Here is an 18,597-nt window from a genome sequence, read left to right on the forward strand (position 1 = left end):
CTCTGCAGCCAGTGTTATGTATTGTCCCTGGAGGGATGTGTAATCAGACCTCACACTGCTGTGCTCTGTACTCTCTGCAGCCAGTGTTATGTATTGTCCCTGGAGAGATGTGTAATCAGACCTCACACTGCTGTGCTCTGTGCTCTCTGCAGCCAGTGTTATGTATTGTCCCTGGAGAGATGTGTAATCAGACCTCACACTGCTGTGCCCTGTGCTCTCTGCAGCCAGTGTTATGTATTGTCCCTGGAGAAATGTGTAATCAGACCTCACACTGCTGTGCTCTGTGCTCTCTGCAGCCAGTGTTATGTATTGTCCCTGGAGAGATGTGTAATCAGGCCTCACACTGCTGTGCTCTGTGCTCTCTGCAGCCAGTGTTATGTAGTGTCTCTGGAGAGATGTGTAATCAGACCTCACACTGCTGTGCTCTGTGCTCTCTGCAGTCAGTGTTATGTATTGTCCCTGGGGAGATGTGTAATCAGACCTCACACTGCTGTGCTCTGTGCTCTGTGCAGCCAGTGTTATGTATTGTCCCTGGAGAGATGTGTAATCAGACCTCACACTGCTGTGTTCTGTGCTCTCTGCAGCCAGTGTTCTGTATTATCCCTGGAGAGATGTGTAATCAGACCTCACACTGCTGTGCTCTGTGCTCTCTGCAGCCAGTGTTATGTATTGTCCCTGGAGAGATGTGTAATCTGACCTCACACTGCTGTGCTCTGTGCTCTCTGCAGCCAGTGTTATGTATTGTCCCTGGAGAGATGTGTAATCAGACCTCACACTGCTGTGCTCTGTGCTCTCTGCAGCCAGTGTTATGTATTGTCCCTGGAGAGATGTGTAGTCACACCTCACACTGCTGTGCTCTGTGCTCTCTGCAGCCAGTGTTATGTATTGTCCCTGGAGAGATGTGTAATCAGACCTTACACTGCTGTGCTCTGTGCTCTCTGCAGCCAGTGTTATGTATTGTCCCTGGAGAGATGTGTAATCAGACCTCACACTGCTGTGCTCTGTGCTCTCTGCAGCCAGTGTTATGTATTGTCCCTGGAGAGATGTGTAATCAGACCTCACACTGCTGTGCTCTGTGCTCTCTGCAGCCAGTGTTATGTATTGTCCCTGGAGAGATGTGTAATCAGACCTCACACTGCTGTGCTCTGTGCTCTCTGCAGCCAGTGTTATGTGTTGTCCCTGGAGAGATGTGTAATCAGACCTCACACTGCTGTGCTCTGCTCTCTGCAGCCAGTGTTATGTACTGTCCCTGGAGAGATGTGTAATCAGACCTCACACTGCTGTGCTCTGTGCTCTCTGCAGCCAGTGTTATGTATTGTCCCTGGAGAGATGTGTAATCAGACCTCACACTGCTGTGCTCTCTGCAGCCAGTGTTATGTATTGTCCCTGGAGAGATGTGTAATCAGACCTCACACTGCTGTGCTCTGACCTTCCTGCCTCCTGATCTCGGGGTTCCCCCATGTGTTGGGCTGTGGTTATATTGCCTATGACAGATGCTCGCTGTTTCCTTTTATTCGCAGGTTTCCTCCTCTCCCTGTGTCTCGCTCTCACTTCTTGCGCTTTGATCTACATAAAAGCGTCGCCGTCTCTTTCCTTTTCCCACCTGGAAAATTGTGTCTTTTTCTTTTACGATCAAATTGTCTTCAATTAATTTGCTGTGAAAAGAGACGAAATGGAGTCTAATAGAGACACAAAGTATCAAGTACAAGTAGTAAAGGTCTAATGAGCAGTGAAGACTCACAAATACTTTACTCCAGTCACATCCAAAGCTGCTGTCAGGGCTGTGACTGGAGTACAAGATGATATGAAGCAGAGATGTCCTGGAGACTTCAGAGGGGATTGACCCATTGACTCCTCCAGTGACCCCGGGGTCAGAGTCCTAGACCCCAGACTCTGTAGCACTGCACCCCAAGTATTGGGCCAAGTAGTTCTGCATGGGGCCCCGGTACCTGATCTAGGACCCATCTATGGTCCTGGCCGCTCCTGTCTGTGCTGATTTGTGAGGAATGAATTTCACCTTTTGGATTTGTCACGTTTTGTAAACATTATATTTATTTTGTAAACATCTTAACTTCCTGGTCAGGGCAGGGTTAATCCCGTCCACGTTCCGTACGTTCCAGGACTCGCACTGCAGATCCCTCCTGACAGATGAGCCGCTCCAAAGCAATAAGCGATTTCCCCGGCAGAGATGACGGCGGCGCGGCTGTTCTAACACGATATAAATGTCACCGGCGCCTCAGGCTTTATTTATACAGGTGGGTGCAGGGGAGGAGTGCGGGGGGAGCTAATATCCTGCGATTTTTAGACTTTATTTATACAGGTGGGTGCAGGGGAGGAGTGCGGGGGGAGCTAATATCCTGCGATTTTTAGACTTTATTTATTCAGGTGGGTGCAGGGGAGGAGCACAGGGGGAGCCAATATCCTGCAATTCTCAGGCTTTATTTATACAGGTGGGTGCAGGGGAGGAGCGCGGGGGGAGCCAATATCCTGTCATTCTCAGGCGTTATTTATACAGGTGGGTGCAGGGGAGGAGCACAGGGGGAGCCAATATCCTGTCATTCTCAGGCGTTATTTATACAGGTGGGTGCAGGGGAGGAGTGCGGGGGGAGCCAATATCCTGCCATTCTCAGGCTTTATTTATACAGGTGGGTGCAGGGGAGGAGCACAGAGGGAGCCAATATCCTGCCATTTTCAGGCGTTATTTATACAGGTGGGTGCAGGGGAGGAGCGCGGGGGGAGCCAATATCCTGCCTTTCCCAGGCTTTATTTATACAGGTGGGTGCAGGGGAGGAGCGCGGGAGGAGCCAATATCCTGCCATTCTCAGGCTTTATTTATACAGGTGGATGCAGGGGAGGAGCGAGGGGGGAGCCAATATCCTGCCATTCTCAGGCTTTATTTATACAGGTGGATGCAGGGGAGGAGCGAGGGGGGAGCCAATATCCTGCCATTCTCAGGCTTTATTTATACAGGTGGATGCAGGGGAGGAGCGAGGGGGAGCCAATATCCTGCCATTCTCAGGCTTTATTTATACAGGTAGATGCAGGGGAGGAGCGCGGGGGAAGCCAATATCCTGCGATTTTTAGACTTTATTTATACAGGTAGGTGCAGGGGAGGAGCATGGGCGGAGCCAATATCCTGCCATTCTCAGGCGTTATTTATACAGGTGGGTGCAGGGGAGGAGTGCGGGGGGAGCCAATATCCTTCCATTCTCAGGAGTTATTTATACAGGTGGGTGCATGGAAGGAGCACAGGGGGAGCCAATATCCTGTCATTCTCAGGCGTTATTTATACAGGTGGGTGCAGGGGAGGAGTGCGGGGGGAGCCAATATCCTGCAATTCTCAGGCGTTATTTATACAGGTGGGTGCAGGGGAGGAGCACGGGGGGAGCCAATATCCTGCCATTCTCAGGCGTTATTTATACAGGTGGGTGCAGGGGAGGAGCACAGGGGGAGCCAATATCCTGCCATTCTCAGGCTTTATTTAATCAGGTGGGGGCAGGGGAGGAGCACAGGGGGAGTCAATATCCTACCATTCTCAGGCGTCATTTATACAGGTGGAGGCAGGGGAGGAGCATGAGGGGAGTCAATATCCTGCCATTCTCAGGCGTTATTTATACAGGTGGGTGCAGGGGAGGAGCACAGGGAGAGCCAATATCCTGCCATTCTCAGGCTTTATTTAATCAGGTGGGGGCAGGGGAGGAGCGCGGAGGGAGCCAATATCCTGCCATTTTTAGGCTTTATTTATACAGGTGGAGGCAGGGGAGGAGCACAGGGGAAGCCAATATCCTGCCATTTTCAGGCGTTATTTATACAGGTGGGTGCAGATGAGGAGCGCGGGGGGAGCCAATATCCTGCCATTCTCAGGCTTTATTTATACAGGTGGGTGCAGGGGAGGAGCGCGGGGGAGCCAATATCCTGCCATTCTCAGGCTTTATTTATACAGGTGGGTGCAGGGGAGGAGCGCGGGGGGAGCCAATATCCTGCCATTCTCAGGCTTTATTTATACAGGTGGGTGCAGGGGAGGAGCGCGGGGGGAGCCAATATCCTGCCATTCTCAGGCTTTATTTATACAGGTGGGTGCAGGGGAGGAGCACGGGGGGAGCCAATATCCTGCGATTTTTAGACTTTATTTATACAAATGGGTGCAGGGGAAGAGCGCAGGTGGAGCCAATATCCTGCCATTCCCAGGCTTTATATATACAGGTGGGTGCAGGGGAAAAGCACGGGGGGAGCCAATATCCTGCCATTCTCAGGCGTTATTTATATAGGTGGGGGCAGGGGAGGAGCACAGCGGGGAGCCAATATCCTGCCATTCTCAGGCTTTATTTATACAGGTGGGTACAAGGGAGGAGCACAGGGGGAGCCAATGTCCTGCCATTCTCAGGCGTTATTCATACAGGTGGGTGCAAGGGAGGAGCGCGGAGGGAGCCAATATCCTGCCATTCTCAGGCGTTATTTATATAGGTGGGGGCAGGGGAGGAGCACAGTGGGAGCCAATATCCTGCTATTCTCAGGCGTTATTTATACAGGTGGGTGCAGGGGAGGAGCACAGGGGGAGTCAATATCCTGCCATTCTCAGGCTTTATTTTACACAGGTGGGTGCAGGGGAGGAGCATGGGGGGAGCCAATATCCTGCCATTCTCAGGCGTTATTTATACAGGTGGGTGCAGGGGAGGAGCATGGGGGGAGCCAATATCCTGCCATTCTCAGGCGTTATTTATACAGGTGGGTGCAGGGGAGGAGCGCGGGGGGAGCCAATATCCTGCCTTTCTCAGGAGTTATTTATATAGGTGGGGGCAGCGGAGGAGCACAGCGGGGAGCCAATATCCTGCCATTCTCAGGCTTTATTTATACAGGTGGGTGCAGGGGAGGAGCACGGGGGGAGCCAATATCCTGCCATTCTCAGGCGTTATTTATATAGGTGGGGGCAGGGGAGGAGCACAGCGGGGAGCCAATATCCTGCCATTCTCAGGCTTTATTTATACAGGTGGGTGCAGGGGAGGAGCACGGGGGGAGCCAATATCCTGCCATTCTCAGGCTTTATTTTTACAGGTGGGTGCAGGGGAGGAGCGCAGGGGGAGCCAATATCCTGCCATTCTCAGGCGTTATTTATACAGGTGGGTGCAGGGGAGGAGCACGGGGGGAGCCAATATCCTGCCATTCTCAGGCGTTATTTATATAGGTGGGGGCAGGGGAGGAGCACAGCGGGGAGCCAATATCCTGCCATTCTCAGGCTTTATTTATACAGGTGGGTGCAGGGGAGGAGCACGGGGGGAGCCAATATCCTGCCATTCTCAGGCTTTATTTATACAGGTGGGTGCAGGGGAGGAGCACGGGGGGAGCCAATATCCTGCGATTTTTAGACTTTATTTATACAAATGGGTGCAGGGGAAGAGCGCAGGTGGAGCCAATATCCTGCCATTCCCAGGCTTTATATATACAGGTGGGTGCAGGGGAAAAGCACGGGGGGAGCCAATATCCTGCCATTCTCAGGCGTTATTTATATAGGTGGGGGCAGGGGAGGAGCACAGCGGGGAGCCAATATCCTGCCATTCTCAGGCTTTATTTATACAGGTGGGTACAAGGGAGGAGCACAGGGGGAGCCAATGTCCTGCCATTCTCAGGCGTTATTCATACAGGTGGGTGCAAGGGAGGAGCGCGGAGGGAGCCAATATCCTGCCATTCTCAGGCGTTATTTATATAGGTGGGGGCAGGGGAGGAGCACAGTGGGAGCCAATATCCTGCTATTCTCAGGCGTTATTTATACAGGTGGGTGCAGGGGAGGAGCACAGGGGGAGTCAATATCCTGCCATTCTCAGGCTTTATTTTACACAGGTGGGTGCAGGGGAGGAGCATGGGGGGAGCCAATATCCTGCCATTCTCAGGCGTTATTTATACAGGTGGGTGCAGGGGAGGAGCATGGGGGGAGCCAATATCCTGCCATTCTCAGGCGTTATTTATACAGGTGGGTGCAGGGGAGGAGCGCGGGGGGAGCCAATATCCTGCCTTTCTCAGGAGTTATTTATATAGGTGGGGGCAGCGGAGGAGCACAGCGGGGAGCCAATATCCTGCCATTCTCAGGCTTTATTTATACAGGTGGTGCAGGGGAGGAGCACGGGGGGAGCCAATATCCTGCCATTCTCAGGCGTTATTTATATAGGTGGGGGCAGGGGAGGAGCACAGCGGGGAGCCAATATCCTGCCATTCTCAGGCTTTATTTATACAGGTGGGTGCAGGGGAGGAGCACGGGGGGAGCCAATATCCTGCCATTCTCAGGCTTTATTTATACAGGTGGGTGCAGGGGAGGAGCGCAGGGGGAGCCAATATCCTGCCATTCTCAGGCGTTATTTATACAGGTGGGTGCAGGGGAGGAGTGCGGGGGGAGCCAATATCCTGCCTTTCTCAGGAGTTATTTATATAGGTGGGGGCAGCGGAGGAGCACAGCGGGGAGCCAATATCCTGCCATTCTCAGGCTTTATTTATACAGGTGGGTGCAGGGGAGGAGCATGGGGGGAGCCAATATCCTGCCATTCTCAGGCGTTATTTATACAGGTGGGGGCAGGGGAGGAGCACAGGGGGAGTCAATATCCTGCCATTCTCAGGCGTTATTAATACAGGTGGGTGCATGGAAGGAGCACAGGGGGAGCCAATATCCTGGCATTCTCAGGCATTATTTATACAGGTGGGTGCAGGGGAGGAGCACAGGGGGAGCCAATATCCTGCCATTCTCAGGCTTTATTTAATCAGGTGGGGGCAGGGGAGGAGTGCGGGGGGAGTCAATATCCTGCCATTCTCAGGCGTTATTTATACAGTGGAGGAAGGGGAGGAGCACAGGGGGAGTCAATATCCTGCCATTCTCAGGCTTTATTTATACAGGTGGGTGCAGTGGAGCAGCGCGGGGGGAGCCAATATCCTGCCATTCTCAGGCTTTATTTATACAGGTGGGTGCATGGGAGGAGCACAGGGGGAGCCAATATCCTGCCATTCTCAGCCGTTATTTATACAGGTGGGTGCAGGGGAGCAGTGCGGGGGGAGCCAATATCCTGCCATTCTCAGGCTTTATTTATACAGGTGGAGGCAGGGGAGGAGCACAAGGGGAGCCAATATCCTGCCATTTTCAGGTGTTATTTATACAGGTGGGTGCAGATGAGGAGCGCGGGGGGAGCCAATATTTTGCCATTCTCAGGCTTTATTTATACAGGTGGGTGCAGGGGAGGAGCGCGGGGGGAGCCAATATTCTGCCATTCTCAGGCTTTATTTATACAGGTGGGTGCAGGGGAGGAGCGCGGGGGGAGCCAATATCCTGCCATTCTCAGGCGTTATTTATATAGGTGGGGCAGGGGAGGAGCACAGGGGGAGTCAATATCCTGCCATTCTCAGGCTTTATTTTACACAGGTGGGTGCAGGGGAGGAGCACAGGGGGAGCCAATATCCTGCCATTCTCAGGCTTTATTTATACAGGTGGGTGCAGGAAGGGAGCGCGGGGGGAGCCAATATCCTGCCATTCTCAGGCTTTATTTATACAGGTGGGTGCAGTTGAGGAGCGAGGGGGGAGCCAATATCCTGGCATTCTCGGGCGTTATTTATACAGGTGGGTGCAGGGAGGTGCGCGGGGGGAGACAATATCCTGCCATTCTCAGGCTTTATTTATACAGGTGGGTGCAGTTGAGGAGCGAGGGGGGAGCCAATATCCTTTCATTCTCGGGCGTTATTTATACAGGTGGGTGCAGGGAGGAGTGCGGGGGGAGCCAATATCCTGCCATTCTCAGGCGTTATTTATACTGGTGGGTGCAGGGGAGGAGCGCGGGGGAGCCAATATCCTGCCATTCTCAGGCTTTATTTATACAGGTGGGTGCAGGGGAGGAGCACAGTGGGAGCCAATATCCTGCCATTCTCGGGCATTATTTCTTCAGGTGGGTGCAGGGGAGGAGCACAGTGGGAGCCAATATCCTGCCATTCTTAGGCATTATTTATACAGGTGGGTGCAGGGAGGAGCGCGGGGGGAGCCAATATTCTGCCATTCTCAGGCGTTATTTATACTGGTGGGTGCAGGGGAGGAGCGCGGGGGAGCCAATATCCTGCCATTCTCAGGCTTTATTTATACAGGTGGGTGCAGGGGAGGAGCACATTGGGAGCCAATATCCTGCCATTCTCGGGCATTATTTATTCAGGTGGGTGCAGGGGAGGAGCACAGTGGGAGCCAATATCCTGCCATTCTCAGGCATTATTTATACAGGTGGGTGCATGGGAGGAGCGCGGGGGGAGCCAATATCCTGCCATTCCCAGGCTTTATTTATACAGGTGGGTGCATGGGAGGAGCGCGGGGGGAGCCAATATCCTGCCATTCCCAGGCTTTATTTATACAGGTGGGTGCAGGGGAGGAGTGCGGGGGGAGCCAATATCCTGCCATTCTCGGGCATTATTTATACAGGTGGGGGCAGGGAGGAGCGCGGAGGGAGCCAATATCCTGCCATTCTCGGGCATTATTTATACAGGTGGGTGCAGGGGAGGAGCGCGGGTGGAGCCAATATCCTGCCATTCTCAGGCTTTATTTAATCAGGTGGGGGCATGGGAGGAGCATGGGGGGAGTCAATATCCTGCCATTCTCAGGCTTTATTTATACAGGTGGGTGCAGGGGAGGAGCACAAGGGGAGTCAATATCCTGCCATTCTCAGGCTTTATTTATACAGGTGGGTGCATGGGAGGAGCATGGGGGGAGCCAATATCCTGCCATTCTCAGGCTTTATTTATACAGGTGGGTGCAGGGAGGAGCACAGGGGGAGACAATATCCTGCCATTCTCAGGCGTTATTTATACTGGTGGGTGCAGGGGAGGAGCGCGGGTTGAGCCAATATCCTGCCATTCTCAGGCGTTATTTATACAGGTGGGTGCAGGGGAGGAGCGCGGGGGGAGCCAATATCCTGCCATTCTCAGGCGTTATTTATACAGGTGGGTGCATGGGAGGAGCACGGGGGGAGCCAATATCCTGCCATTATCAGGTGTTATGTATACAGGTGGGTGCAGGGGAGGAGCACGGGGGGAGCCACTATCCTGCCATTCTCAGGTGTTATGTATACAGGTGGGTGCAGGGAGGAGCGCGGGGGAGCCATTCCCAGGCTTTTAATAATCAGGTCATAGAGTCGCAGGATTTTTTACTACATGAGGGACATTTCTTCTACATAATAAAATAATAATCAGGGAATCTCCTGTCACATTCCATCCCGATAGACCAGGGACATTACTCACAGATCCAGGCACCGGGACCGTGGCCTCCTTCCTTCTAATATGAACTTTTAGAATTATCCTAATAAGTCAAAGGGCTCTGAGGGTAATTACCAGAGCCCCTCCATGCTATAGCTTCACAGGTTGTTACACTGTCCTCCTTCCACCTACTCCCTCAGCACTTCCTCTCCCTCATGTATTCTCACACAGTGTGAGGGAGGAACACACTCCTACACAGTGTAACAGACCTAGAAGCTACAGCACGGAGGGGCTTTGGAAACATTTTTATTAGCATGAAAAAAAAAAATTTAGAAGGAAGGAGGCGATGAGAAATAAAAAGAATGTCCTGGTTTATTAGGAGGCATTCTGATGGGAGATTTCCTTTCATGGTGGATGCGGCGCTGGATTGGTGATTAATGGATCTGGCACTGGATTGGTGATTGGTGGATCCGGCTCTGGATTGGTGATTGGTGGATCCGGCACTGGATTGGTGATTGGTGGATCCGGCACTGGATTGGTGGTTGGTGAATCCGGCACTGGATTGGTGGTTGGTGAATCTGGCACTGGATTGGGTAATGGTGGATCCAGCACTGGATTGGGTAATGGTGGATCCGGCACTGGATTGGTTAATGGTCGATGCGGCACTGTATTGGGTAATGGTGAATCCGGCACTGGATTGGGTAATGGTGGATCCGGCACTGGATTGGGTTATGGTGGATCCGGCACTGGATTGGGTAATGGTGGATCCGGCACTGGATTGGGTAATGGTGGATCCGGCACTGGATTGGGTAATGGTGGATCCGGCACTGGATTGGGTAATGGTGGATCCGGCACTGGATTGGGTAATGGTGGATCCGGCACTGGATTGGGTAATGGTGGATCCGGCACTGGATTGGGTAATGGTGGATCCGGCACTGGATTGGGTAATGGTGGATCCGGCACTGGATTGGGTAATGGTGGATCCGGCACTGGATTGGGTAATGGTGGATCCGGCACTGGATTGGGTAATGGTGGATCCGGCACTGGATTGGGTAATGGTGGATCCGGCACTGGATTGGGTAATGGTGGATCCGGCACTGGATTGGGTAATGGTGGATCCGGCACTGGATTGGGTAATGGTGGATCCGGCACTGGATTGGTTGATGGTGGATCCGGCACTGGATTGGGTAATGGTGGATCCGGCTCTGGATTGGTGGATTCGGCACTGGATTGGTTGATGGTGGATTCGGCACTGGATTGGTTGATGGTGGATTCGGCACTGGAATGGGTAATGGTGGATTCGGCACTGGAATGGGTAATGGTGGATCCGGCACTGGAATGGGTAATGGTGGATCCGGCACTGGAATGGGTAATGGTGGATCCGGCACTGGAATGGGTAATGGTGGATCCGGCACTGGAATGGGTAATGGTGGATCCGGCACTGGATTGGGTAATGGTGGATCCGGCACTGGATTGGTGATTGGTGGATCACTGCAGGTACAGATATTCGTTTGGAGTTTTCTGGGATGGATACAATATAACATTTGCATTTTGTAAATACAATCTCCTGCTAAACACAATGTAAGTGCCCTGTGTGAACGCAGCCGGAGTGCAGAATGCTGATAATAGTGATGGATGGGAACCAATCAGAGAGCAGGGATTAGCGGAGGTGGTAAATGGTGCAGGTAATCGAGCGCTCGCCCCCGGTGTGATTAATAGCTCTAACTATGGATGACCACTGCGCCAATCACCCGCATAGGGGCCGCTCGGACCACTACACACACGTGTCATGTATCCTGCAGGACCCCCGGACCACTACACACACGTGTCATGTATCCTGCAGGACCCCGGACCAATATACACACGTGTCATGTATCCTGCAGGACCCCTGGACCACTATACACACGTATCATGTATCCTGCAGGACCCCCGGACCACTATACACACGTGTCATGTATCCTGCAGGACCCCCGGACCACTATACACACGTGTCATGTATCCTGCAGGACCCCCGCACCACTATACACACGTGTCATGTATCCTGCAGGACCCCCGGACCACTATACACACGTGTCATGTATCCTGCAGGACCCCCGGACCACTATACACACGTGTCATGTATCCTGCAGGACCCCCGGACCACTATACACACGTGTCATGTATCCTGCAGGACCCCGCACCACTATACACACGTGTCATGTATCCTGCAGGACCCCCGGACCACTATACACACGTGTCATGTATCCTGCAGGACCCCCAGACCACTATACACACGTGTCATGTATCCTGCAGGACCCCGCACCACTATACACACGTGTCATGTATCCTGCAGGACCCCCGGACCACTATACACACGTGTCATGTATCCTGCAGGACCCCCGGACCACTATACACACGTGTCATGTATCCTGCAGGACCCACGGACCACTATACACAGGTGTCATGTATCCTGCAGGACCCCCGGACCACTATACACAGGTATCATGTATCCTGCAGGACCCCCGCACCACTACACACAGTGCAGGACCCCCGGACCACTACACACACGTGTCATGTATCCTGCAGGACCCCTGGACCACTATACACACGTGTCATGTATCCTGCAGGACCCCCGCACCACTATACACACGTGTCATGTATCCTGCAGGACCCACGGACCACTATACACAGGTGTCATGTATCCTGCAGGACCCCCGGACCACTATACACAGGTATCATGTATCCTGCAGGACCCCCGCACCACTATACACACGTGTCATGTATCCTGCAGGACCCCCGGACCACTATACACACGTGTCATGTATCCTGAAGGACCCCCGGACCACTATACACACGTGTCATGTATCCTGCAGGACCCCCGCACCACTATACACACGTGTCATGTATCCTGCAGGACCCCCGGACCACTATACACACGTGTCATGTATCCTGCAGGACAGACATATAACCCTCACGGTAGTGGGCTGATTCCCCGGGACCACTAATAACACACGTGTCATGTATCCTGCAGGCCCCCCGGCACCACTATACACCGTGTCATGTATCCTGCAGGACTATCCTGCAGGACCCGCACCACAACACACGTGTCATGTATCCTGCAGGACCCCCGGACCACTATACACAGTGATGTATCCTGCAGGACCCCCGCACCACTATACACAGGTGTCATGTATCCTGCAGGACCCCCGGACCACTATACACACGTGTCATGTATCCTGCAGGACCCCCGGACCACTATACACACGTGTCATGTATCCTGCAGGACCCCCGGACCACTATACACACGTGTCATGTATCCTGCAGGACCCCGCACCACTATACACACGTGTCATGTATCCTGCAGGACCCCCGCACCACTATACACACGTGTCATGTATCCTGCAGGACCCCCGCACCACTATACACACGTGTCATGTATCCTGCAGGACCCCCGGACCACTATACACACGTGTCATGTATCCTGCAGGACCCCCGCACCACTATACACACGTGTCATGTATCCTGCAGGACCCCCGCACCACTATACACACGTGTCATGTATCCTGCAGGACCCCCGCACCACTATACACACATGTCATGTATCCTGCAGGACCCCCGGACCACTATACACACGTGTCATGTATCCTGCAGGACCCCCGGACCACTATACACACGTGTCATGTATCCTGCAGGACCCCGGACCACTATACACACGTGTCATGTATCCTGCAGGACCCCCGGACCACTATACACAGGTGTCATGTATCCTGCAGGACCCCCGGACCACTATACACACGTGTCATGTATCCTGCAGAACCCCCGGACCACTATACACACGTGTCATGTATCCTGCAGGACCCCGCACCACTACACACACGTGTCATGTATCCTGCAGGACCCCCGGACCACTATACACACGTGTCATGTATCCTGCAGGACCCCCGGACCACTACACACACGTGTCATGTATCCTGCAGGACCCCCGCACCACTACACACACGTGTCATGTATCCTGCAGGACCCCCGCACCACTATACACACGTGTCATGTATCCTGCAGGACCCCCGGACCACTATACACACGTGTCATGTATCCTGCAGGACCCCCGCACCACTATACACACGTGTCATGTATCCTGCAGGACCCCCGCACCACTATACACACGTGTCATGTATCCTGCAGGACCCCCGGACCACTATACACACGTGTCATGTATCCTGCAGGACCCCCGGACCACTATACACACGTGTCATGTATCCTGCAGGACCCCCGCACCACTACACACACGTGTCATGTATCCTGCAGGACCCCCGGACCACTATACACACGTATCATGTATCCTGCAGGACCCCCGGACCACTATACACACGTATCATGTATCCTGCAGGACCCCCGGACCACTATACACACGTGTCATGTATCCTGCAGGACCCCCGGACCACTATACACACGTGTCATGTATCCTGCAGGACCCCCGCACCACTATACACACGTGTCATGTATCCTGCAGGACCCCCGCACCACTATACACACGTGTCATGTATCCTGCAGGACCCCCGCACCACTATACACACGTGTCATGTATCCTGCAGGACCCCCGGAACACTATACACAGGTGTCATGTATCCTGCAGGACCCCCGGACCACTATACACACGTGTCATGTATCCTGCAGGACCCCGCACCACTATACACACGTGTCATGTATCCTGCAGGACCCCCGGACCACTATACACAGGTGTCATGTATCCTGCAGGACCCCCGGACCACTATACACACGTGTCATGTATCCTGCAGGACCCCCGGACCACTATACACACGTGTCATGTATCCTGCAGGACCCCCGCACCACTATACACACGTGTCATGTATCCTGCAGGACCCCCGGACCACTATACACACGTGTCATGTATCCTGCAGGACCCCCGGACCACTATACACACGTGTCATGTATCCTGCAGGACCCCCGGACCACTATACACACGTGTCATGTATCCTGCAGGACCCCCGGACCACTATACACACGTGTCATGTATCCTGCAGGACCCCCGGACCACTATACACACGTATCATGTATCCTGCAGGACCCCGGACCACTATACACACGTGTCATGTATCCTGCAGGACCCCCAGACCACTATACACACGTGTCATGTATCCTGCAGGACCCCCGGACCACTCGTGTTGTGCATCTCATCCCCTGCACGTTCCTTTCTCTTCTGATCCTCGGAGGATTTCTGCTCAATAAGGAAACGTCTCGTCTGTGTTGTTAACGAGCTGCGGATCTATAACGGAGGAGAAGGAGCCGACCCTATAATACTGCGGATAATAAACCTTATAGGGACCTCCTGGGAGGCGCCTATTAACCCCTGCTGCTCCGTCATATCCCATGGTAAGGCTGCGTTCACACCTGACGTCTATTAACCCCTGCTGCTCCGTCATATCCCATGATAAGGCTGCGTTCACACGTGGCGTCTATTAACCCCTGCTGCTCCGTCATATCCCATGGTAAGGCTGCGTTCACACGTGGCGTCTATTAACCCCTGCTGCTCGGTCATATCCCATGATAAGGCGGCGGTCACACGTGGCGTCTATTAACCCCTGCTGCTCCGTCATATCCCATGGTAAGGCGGCGTTCACACCTGACGTCTATTAACCCCTGCTGCTCGGTCATATCCCATGATAAGGCTGCGTTCACACCTGACGTCTATTAACCCCTGCTGCTCCGTCATATCCCATGATAAGGCTGCGTTCACACGTGGCGTCTATTAACCCCTGCTGCTCCGTCATATCCCATGGTAAGGCTGCGTTCCACGTGGCGTCTATTAACCCCTGCTGCTCCGTCATATCCCATGGTAAGGCTGCGTTCACACGTGGCGTCTATTAACCCCTGCTGCTCCGTCATATCCCATGGTAAGGCTGCGTTCACACCTGACGTCTATTAACCCCTGCTGCTCCGTCATATCCCATGATAAGGCTGCGTTCACACGTGGCGTCTATTAACCCCTGCTGCTCCGTCATATCCCATGGTAAGGCTGCGTTCACACGTGGCGTCTATTAACCCCTGCTGCTCCGTCATATCCCATGGTAAGGCGGCGTTCAAACGTGGCGTCTATTAACCCCTGCTGCTCCGTCATATCCCATGATAAGGCTGCGTTCACACCTGGCGTCTATTAACCCCTGCTGCTCCGTCATATCCCATGATAAGGCTGCGTTCACACGTGGCGTCTATTAACCCCTGCTGCTCCGTCATATCCCATGATAAGGCTGCGTTCACACGTGGCGTCTATTAACCCCTGCTGCTCCGTCATATCCCATGGTAAGGCGGCGTTCAAACGTGGCGTCTATTAACCCCTGCTGCTCCGTCATATCCCATGATAAGGCTTCCTTCACACGTGGCGTCTATTAACCCCTGCTGCTCCGTCATATCCCATGGTAAGGCTGCGTGTAACTCATGCACAGCAATGCACCTTGCACCAGCAGTGGAGAGATTTTCCTACTCAAACAGCTGTTAACATTTGCATTTACAAAGGGCAAGTGTTAATGCAATGTTAACAATATGTTAACACATGTGTTGTTAATGCATTTTTAACACATGTTAATAATTGTGTTTTTGTAGATTCAAATGTTAACACTTGTTTAATTAGGCAAATCTCTTTTCAGCTGGTGCAATGCGCTTTGATATGCACAAGTTACACACCAGGTGTGAACGCAGCCTTATCATGGGATATGACGGAGCAGCAGGGGTTAATAGACGCCACGTGTGAACGCAGCCTTATCATGGGATATGACGGAGCAGCAGGGGTTAATAGACGCCACGTGTGAACGCAGCCTTATCATGGGATATGACGGAGCAGCAGGGGTTAATAGACGCCACGTGTGAACGCAGCCTTATCATGGAATATGACGGAGCAGCAGGGGTTAATAGACGCCACGTGTGAACGCCGCCTTATCATGGGATATGACGGAGCAGCAGGGGTTAATAGACGTCAGGTGTGAACGCAGCCTTACCATGGGATATGACGGAGCAGCAGGGGTTAATAGACGCCAGGTGTGAACGCAGCCTTATCATGGGATATGACGGAGCAGCAGGGGTTAATAGACGCCACGTGTGAACGCAGCCTTATCATGGGATAAGACGGAGCAGCAGAGGTTAATAGATATGCAACACTCCTGCCAATGCATAGGGTAGGTGGTTGTAGAGAATAGCGCCCTCTCCTGGTCAGGATCCATCTGCTGAGGGTGCGTTCACACGTTGCAGTTAAAACTGCATCACAATCAGCTTTGAGGAGGTTTTAGGTGCAGTTTTGTCAATTGAACAGGTGAAAGACATGAACTGAACGGGTGAAAGACATCTGAGGAGCAGGTTTCCCCTTCAAAATCAAATTTTATCGTTCAGTTCAGATCTTTTACCTGTTTAATCGACAAAACTGCACCTAAAACCACCTCAAAGCTGATTGCGATGCAGTTTTAACTGCAACGTGTGAATGCACCCTGAGCTACCCAGAAGCTACTGCTAGGAGAACTTAGTGATTGCAGCTGCAGCCACTGCCTGGTCAGGCAAGAGTTAACACTGTGGAATGTTCTGGTCCAATGATGTTCCTTGTACTATTATAGCTGGAAGCTGATTGGAGGAGTGCTACCACCTGACCAAGGGAGTATAAGAACCCCTGGTGGGCTGAGCACATGGTCTTGGTTTCCAGTCAGCAGAGTTAGAGGAAGGTCCAGTGTGCGGCTCCTGCAGAGCTGCCATCCAGACCCAGTACCAGGAAACAGAGGTGTCTGCGGCCACTGCCTGATACCCTGGGCAAGTCAGGAGACTAAGCCCCAGAGCAGAGGTCCACCATCCAGACCCAGTACCAGGAAACAGAGGTGTCTGCGGCCACTGCCTGATACCCTGGGCAAGTCAGGAGACTAAGCCCCAGAGCAGAGGTCCACCATCCAGACCCACTACCAGGAAGCAGAAGTGTCTCCGGCCACTGCCTGACACCCTGGGCAAGTCAGGAGACTAAGCCCCAGAGCAGAGGTCCACCATCCAGACCCAGTACCAGGAAGCAGAAGTGTCTCCAGCCACTGCCTGACACCCTGGGCAAGTCAGGAGACTAAGCCCCAGAGCAGAGGTCCACCATCCAGACTCAGCTCCATCTCTACCAGCCCAGCCTGAAGCTACTACCAGGCTGTGTACCACCTTCCAGCTGACCAGCTCTCCATCAACTTCCTATCTCTACTGAATCTGCTGTTATCATTCTGGCCGTTACCTGATGCTGTTGAACAAAGAACCGTAAGTTGATTTGCACAACGTTGCCTCCGTCTGATCCCTGGATACGGCTTTTACCACCATGGGCTCCCCATCTATTACCCAGGGACATATATTACAGACCCCTCAGGGGCTGCCCCAGGGAGAACCGGTACATCAGCCTCTCCCTCCATATTTCTTGCACACACCACCTGCTGGAGAGCTGCCAGGCTGTAGGACAGCCCTCCGGTCCCCATACAAAGCACCGTGACACTAGCGTGCCCTAGGCCACTCCAGTATTCTGGGCCCCGGCTGCTTCTAGGACCCAAGAATAGGCCCCGGTGGGGGATGCTGCAGATAGACCCTTCCAGATGATCACTACAAAGTCTATTATCCACAGTATTATCTAGCGGCACATACAGTGTTCTATAGTGAGCAGGAGCACCTGAATCCTCTCTCCGCTATAGTCTCTGTTCACTTGATAAAAGGGTTTTCCCCGAAACGCGTTGTGTTTTTAGACTAATATTAAATTCTACACCACACAGGAGTTTATCCACCAAGAGGCGGCACCAGACCATCTGTGACCATACACGTTATTTCATAGTGTTGTGCCTATCTTAGCACAGCACCATACGGTGAGCTTAATATTCACTACTATTCCAACTCTATCTCTAAAGGTGTGACAATATTAGCGCTCTCTTTCCCTGTCCATTCTTGACACACTTTTTTCATAAACTATAGTGAGCGGGACCTGCCGTGTTCTATAGTGAGCGGGACCTGCCGTGTTCTATAGTGAGCGGGACCTGCCGCGTTCTATAGTGAGCGGGACCTGCCGTGTTCTATAGTGAGCGGGACCTGCCGTGTTCTATAGTGAGCGGGACCTGCCGTGTTCTATAGTGAGCGGGACCTGCCGTGTTCTATAGTGAGCGGGACCTGCCGTGTTCTATAGTGAGCGGGACCTGCCGCGTTCTATAGTGAGCGGGACCTGCCGCGTTCTATAGTGAGCGGGACCTGCCGAGTTCTATAGTGAGCGGGACCTGCCGAGTTCTATAGTGAGCGGGACCTGCCGCGTTCTATAGTGAGCGGGACCTGCCGCGTTCTATAGTGAGCGGGACCTGCCGCGTTCTATAGTGAGCGGGACCTGCCGCGTTCTATAGTGAGCGGGACCTGCCGCGTTCTATA

The sequence above is a fragment of the Engystomops pustulosus genome, chromosome 3 (genome assembly GCF_040894005.1).
Source record: "Engystomops pustulosus chromosome 3, aEngPut4.maternal, whole genome shotgun sequence".
Classification (NCBI taxonomy): domain Eukaryota; kingdom Metazoa; phylum Chordata; class Amphibia; order Anura; family Leptodactylidae; genus Engystomops; species Engystomops pustulosus.